Source organism: Psammomys obesus, unplaced genomic scaffold, assembly GCF_907164565.1.
Source record: "Psammomys obesus unplaced genomic scaffold, mPsaObe1.curated_primary_1811, whole genome shotgun sequence".
NCBI classification, from domain to species: Eukaryota; Metazoa; Chordata; class Mammalia; order Rodentia; family Muridae; genus Psammomys; species Psammomys obesus.
Window position 1 is genome coordinate 11,450,139 of NW_026585644.1, and position 7,346 is coordinate 11,457,484.

The window sequence follows — 7,346 nt, forward strand, 5'->3', positions numbered from 1 at the left end:
GAGAGGTTGTGGAGAAAGGGGAACCCTCCTCCACTGCTGGTGGGAATGTAAACTGATACAACCACTCTGGAAATCTATCTGGCGCTTTCTAAGACAATTAGGAATAGTGCTTCCTCAAGACCCAGCTATACCACTGCTAGGTATATACCCAAAGTTTGCTCAACACAAAAGGGATATTTGCTCAACCATGTTTATAGCAGCATTATTTGTAATAGCCAGAACCTGGAAACAACCCAGATGTCCATCAACGGAGGAATGGGTACAGAAATTGTGGTATTTTTACACAATGGAATACTACTCAGCAATCAAAAAGGAGGAAATCATGAAATTTGCAGGCAAATGGTGGGATCTAGAAAAGCTCATCCTGAGTGAAATATCCCAGAAGGAGAAAGACAAACACGGTATATACTCACTTATATAGACCTATAAGATATGATAAACATAATGAAATCTATACACCTAAAAAAGATAATCAAAAGAGCGTACATGGGGTAAGATTATCAATCCTCATTTAGAAAGACAGATGGGATGCGCATTGAACATATGACAGGAGTCTACTGAGCGCATTTGAAAGACTCTAACTAGCAGTGTTTTCAAAGCAAAGACTCATGACCAAACCTTTGGCAGAGTACAGGGAATCATAAGAAAGAAGGGGAGTTAGTCTGATGAGGAAAGGATAGGAGCTCCACAAGGACCAAATATATCTGGGCACAGGGTCTTTTCTGAGACTGACATGCAACCAAGGACCATGTATGAATGTAACCTAGAACCTCTGCTCAGATGTAGCCTGTGGTAGCTCAGTAACCAATTGGCTTCCCATAGTGAGGGGAACAAGGACTATTTCTAACAGGAACTCAATGACTGGCTCTTTGGCCTCCCCACCCCCCAAGGGAGGAGCAGTCCGGTTAGGCCACAGAGGAGAGCTTTGCAGCCAGTCCTGAAGATACCTGATAAAACAGGATCAGATGAATGGGGAGGAGGGCCCCCCTATCAGTGGACTTGGCAAGGGGCATGGTGGAGATGAGGGAGGGAGGGAGGGACTGGGAGGGAATGAGGGATCGGGACATGGCTGGGATAGAGAGTTAATAAAATGTAACTGATAAGAAAAAAATAAAATTAAAAAAAATAGATGAATCACAGAACTTCAGACTTACTCAGATGTAGACAAGCTACCCCATAAGCCTCCAACAGAACATGCTTTCTCAGCCGTTAAAGCCTCATACCGCCACATGGAAGAGCCATACCGTTTAGAAGTAGATTGATGGAATTTCAGCTTTCCCCATCTCTGATAAGAGGACTCACTGGTAAGAAGACTCACACTGTGCCTCACTTTATCATTTGTCATTATTCATCTGTCATCTGTTAGGCACAGGGCTAGGCTGGCATCTGCAACTGCACATAAGTCAGACCTGAACTGTGCCCTTAAAAATAGGCTGGAGGAAGAAGACAGGAAGACAGGGACTATGCAATGCAATGGGTTCCTGATGAAAGTGGTTCAGGGTCCTTTCAGACACATAAAGAAAAAAAAATATAGCTGTGGGCCTCAGGACCACCTTAACATGAAGGTAAAGAATGCATGCCAAGAGAAAATCAGAAAAATGAGTCCATCCACAATTGCCTCCACAAACAAATAAAACAACAAAAGCCTTCCCCCACAATAAATTTAACCTAGAAGTGAAAACTAAAATATCAAAGAAAAAAAAATGGAGAAGATACTAGAAGATGGAAAGGCCGCCAATACTCACAGATTGGAAGAATTAAAACTGTGAAATACAACCCCATTGAAATTCCAATTTGATTCTAAACAGAACAAAATGATCTTCAAACTCATATGGAAGCACAAAATACCCTGGATGTCCAGTGCAATCCTAAGCAGACAGAACAATGGTAGAGGTGCTGCTATGCCTGATTCCAAGTTATTCTAGAGAGCCATAGTGGCAAAACAAAAAGGGTACTGGCACAAAACTAGGTCAATCAAACGATATAAAGAACACAGATATCAACCCTCAGAGTTACAGCCACCTGATTTTGGACAGAGATGCCAAAACAAAACCCAATGACAACAATAACAACAACAAAACATTGGAGACAAATGAGTACCTTCAAAAAATGGTGCTGGCCAGATTGGATATCTACATGTAGAAGAATGAAGATAGATGCATATCACTCACTTTCTGTGAAAATCTCCCACTGGATCAAAGATCTTAATATAAGACCTGAGACTCTGAGACTGATGGGAAAAGTTGCCAAAACCCTTCGTTAGATCAGCCTAACCAAGGACTGTGATTAATCTCCTAGACACTCAGTAAATGAAATTAAAAAGCTTCTGTACAATCAAGGAAATCAATAATTGAGTAAAGAAGTGAAGGGACAGTCTAGAAGGTGGGAGAAAATCTTTACAAGTTATATGTCTAAAATATTAATAACTGAGATACACAAAGAACTATAAAAAAGAAATAAGAAATTAAATTACCCAGTCTATAAATGAACTAATGAATGAGTAGATGTTCAAAAAAGGTAAAGCAATAAGCATGAAAAAATGCTCATCCTCACTAGCCATCAGAGAAATACAAATTAAAACTACATTGAAATCCTACCTTACCCCAGTCAGAATGGTAGTTTTTAAGAAAAGAAATGACAGCAAATGTTTGTGAGGATTCAGACAAAAGGGGTCACTAACATACTGCTGATATGTTAAACAGGAGCAGTCACTATTAAAAAAAATCAGTATGGAAGCTCCTCCAAAAATTAAGACTAGCTCTGTCATATGAGCAAATGCTACCACTCCTGGGTATTTATTTGAATGACTCCAAGCTAACATACATCAGAGATTTTTACAGTCTGTTTATCAAAGCATCATGCACAATACCTAAGTTATGAGACCAACTAGAAAAGTGGCATATATATATATCTTCACAGTGGAATATTTTTCAGCCATAAAGAAGAACCATGTCATTTGCAGAAAAATGGATGCAGCTGGCGATAATCACACCAGGCAGATTAAGTCAGTCTTAGAAAGAAACACAAATATCACACGTTTCCTTTCATTTGTGGTTATATCTTCTGTAGACACATTAAAATTATACATATAAAGATGAAAATAGAAGCAACATTGTCTAGGGGTTACAAAGAAGGCTAATGGGCAAGAAAGGGAGAAAGGGAAACATAAGGAAATGTGTGGGGATATGTGTAAAGTATAGTATATTTGCATAAAAATTAGAAAATACACGAGGCCTTCAATTTAAAAAGAGAGAAGGCTACTTAGAGTTTCAGAGGAGCAACTTATGATTAGGCTGAGCCAATGTTTTCAGTCTAGAGGTACCAGATGGTCATGGCATTGAGCATGTGTGTGGCACAGTAAAACTGTTTACTCCATGGCCAAGGGAAAAAAAATGGACTGAAGCCCCATAGTCTCATTAAACAGCATGTTCCCAATGACCTAAGGACTTATTAGGCTCTACCACAGTAGTACCTCCTTGGGGACCAATCCTTTTTTGTACATGGGCCTCTGAAGAACACTTACCCTTATTCTAGCAGGCCTGGACCAGAAGACTCAGGTGTGTGACACTGGTCAGATTAGGGAACGTATAGAACCACATGGCCATGAGAGTTGGGAGGACAGAAATTCCCGCGTAGCTGTGCTGACTCTGGTGGGGCCTGACAAGATTGCTGCTGGTGGTCTGCAAAGCTTCCCATGGGATGGTGAGGCTATTCAGTGGTGGAGGAGGAGGAAAAGCTAGGGCAGCCAAGTCCCACAGCAACCGCTGGCTCTAGAGCTTTGATTCTCAACCTAAGGGTCGTGACCCCTTTGGGGGTTGAATGACCCTTTCACATGGGTCACATAGCAGATATCTTACCTATGGTATATTTACAATTTGTAACAGTAGCAGAATTACAGTTATAAAATAGCAATGAAATACTTTATGGCTGGGGTCACCCAACCTGAGGAATGGTATTAAAGGGTGCAGTATTAGGGAGGGTGAGAACACCAGCTCTAGAGCTTCTGACCCAACATGTGAACTACTGGCAAATATGTTATGATGGGCCCTGTCTAGAAAACATTTTTTTTCTAAAAGTATTCAGAAGATGCACAGGTCCATGGCTAGTGTAGTATTTATTCATTAATATTTTAAATAATGAGTAAGGAAGTGCTACTTAAGTATCTTTAAAATTTCCTCATAACACACATAATTCTTCATTGTGTCCAGGGACTGCCACTTCCTGATCTGAGCTGTACTCTTTACCCTCCTTCTTGTGGAGCATGCCCTTTTGGTCTGATTTCATACCTCTCTATAAGAACATTCGTGCCATTGCTCACAAAGCTGTGGCTTGGTTGTTAGGAACCACTTAGACTGAAACGATATGATCTACTTGTCTCTACTTCCCATCTGCATCATGCCAGTTGGAGTACAGAACTGGTCCATGACTGGACCAGGCTCTCGCCATGCTTCATTGAGTCTCACCAAACAATCTAAACCTTAACCAGGAAATGCAGAATAATGACTTCCTTTCCAGTCATGCTAAACATACTGTTCACAGTTTTATAATATGAATACAGAAAAGCACATCTTGCACAAATCCTCCTGAGCTCTAGGCCGTAGTCACTGCATTCCAAAAATGTGATCTCCTTCAGTGTTGGCTGCACCCTGCCTTCCATGAGACCAGTGAGACATGAGTCAGTGAACCATGGGCAGTGGAACCTGAGCAGTTCTATGAACCAGTGCAGGAAATCTCTACCTCCGTAGATTTCAGACAGACTATTTATAAAGTGGAAGTAAGAGGCCTTCACTGAGGTGGGTTTGTTGCCATACTAAGTAATGGTTTAAAAAGTTTTGGGGAATGTAAGTATGTTTACCCCACGATCTGTGTTGTCAGACAATGGTGGTGAAGTCTTCAGAGGCTGCAAGGGGTCTTGGGTACTAGTGACAGAAAGGACTTAGGTACTTCGGAGTTTCCTCAGGTACTTTGTACTGGGAGAAGAACTGTAGGCAAAAGGCAAATGGGCTGGCTCTGACCAATGGAACCACATGGGTAGGTCAGGTACTGAGGAGTCAGTAGGCTAGTATCCCACACTTGACTTCTCTCTAGCATAAAGGGACACCCTAACTCTGCATATCTGAAGGATGGAACTCAATGGGAATGGTGACTGTCCAGAGGATATGGCCAGGTCACTTGTCTTGCCCTAATGGGACAGACTAGGAAGTAATGGATCCCATATAACACCACAGACAAAAATATATGGGGTAAGAGGTAATCAGGGAATATGAACCCCAAGTTGGAGTGAATATAGAAGGATGAGTTTAGACCTTCTGGAACTTGGCTTGCAACTGGGGCTCAGGACCCTCTGTTGGGTGGAGGTCATTGAGCATGGGTGGTGAGAGGGGCTTGGGTTCACATTCACCCTTCCTTTCCCTCCTGGCTTTGCTCTAGCTCAGGTGGTAAGTTCTGGCACCAACTCAAAACCCAGTGGAAAGCTTTCATTTTCATTTGCAGAAAACTTACCAGTCAGCAAATCAGACTTTAAGTCGTGGGCTATAAATACTCTCTGTCCTCCAGGATTCTTATCAGTATGACAGAGGCCTTTACAGCAGCAAAGACAAGTGCCGCTGAATCTGAGAGACATTCCTCTGATTTTCACCAGAAAATCACAGCCAATTATTTTCCCAAAGCAACATTTCTCTCTATTTCCATAGGTTAGGGTACAGGTCTTGTGCTGAGGCCGTGGGTCACGTAGCACATAAAGAAAGTGTTTGAGAGCTTTCATTGCAAGAAGCCATAGGGAAAGGAGGCAGGTGAGCCCAAGTCTCACTTTACTCATAACATCCATGGCCCCACCTAGGGCTCTTTCTGGCCGTTCTCTCAATGGGAAACAACTCTACTAGAAGGGCCATCTCCAGCTAGAAGTTGTGGTGCTCCATCTTACCCGGTTGCCTATTTCATTTCCTCCTTCCCCCTTCCCTCTATTCCAACTATACTTCTGCAACCTAGGCTGAGTCCAATTGTACACTTAGGAAGGAAGGTGAGCTTGGCAGGCTCTGTGAAAACTGATTTCCTTAATTTAAGCATAGTCTCCTGGGCTAATCCTACAATGTTTGCTGGCAGAATTACTTAATCCGCAGAGACTTCAGTACTCCCTGGCTTCACATGGTTCCGCCATTATTTCTATATTCTCTATTTTATATTCTCTGTTCTAGCTATCAAAAATCACATATCATCATATATCATCACATAGTGTATAATCACATATCATGTATCATATATCACATATTATATATAGTGGCTCTCCTGAACTCTGTCCATCAGAATACATGGTCTCCTGTCAACAAACAAGTGCTAAGCTCCTTTATGCTGCTCTGCCTGTCCCCCAACTTCCTATTTTTGGCAATAATCATTCATACATTGCTATCCAATTATTTCAATGTCTATGATAGTTCACTCTTGTGTGGTAAAAAATGAATAGAAGACAGAAAAACAAAAGTGCCAGTTCTGCTGATAAATTGGTCAGATGTACCCAAATTACCTTTGATTGAATGCTTCATGGACACCACACTCTTGTCCATGAGTTCACCTCCAGGAAAAAAGACCCAGGCAGAGACTCCTGGTAATCTATGGAAATATGACCAACAGCAAGTGTGTGATAGAGGAAACAGAGTATCCACAGAAATAGAACCTGAGGGTTGGCAGCAATCAAAATGCAAGGAGCCATGGATAAGACCTTGAAGGCCTCACAGACCCATTTGAGGAGAAGACAATTGGTATGCAACTTGAGACCAATTTCAAGAAAAGTTTTTCTGGCACCATCAAATACAACGCTATGAGCCAGTCCTTATGCTATCTACAGAACGTCCTTGTCCAGTTAGATAATTGGTAGTTGAGTGAAGAACTTATTTTATTACCTGTCTTTAACAGTTCATTGTTTTTAATTATATATTTTTAAATTAAATAATAATATATACATCATATGCTCAAGCCACAAATTGTGTTACATCTATGTTTTTGAGCTCACTGGAAGTACAACCTTCTAAGTATGCCTACGGTTTGACTTTCAGGCACTTGAATTTCAAATACATTTTCAGAAATGTGCATACGTGAATACAAGGGAGCTTTGTTGCCTGTGATTTATGGGGAAAAAGAGTTACCTCTTTTGTGAAGAATGTTGTGGCATCCCTTTGAAAAGGGTTTTCTCTCTCATAATGCAAATGTTGGGTCAGATTTTGTTTCTAAAATAAGCAAAGCAGCAATGTCCTTCAGGATCAAGGTCCTGGACTTTCAGGCTGCTGATGGCTGCCCAGAAACTAAAGGACAAAGACATTCCTTCCGACTCAATTCTTCCCCACTTAGATAAT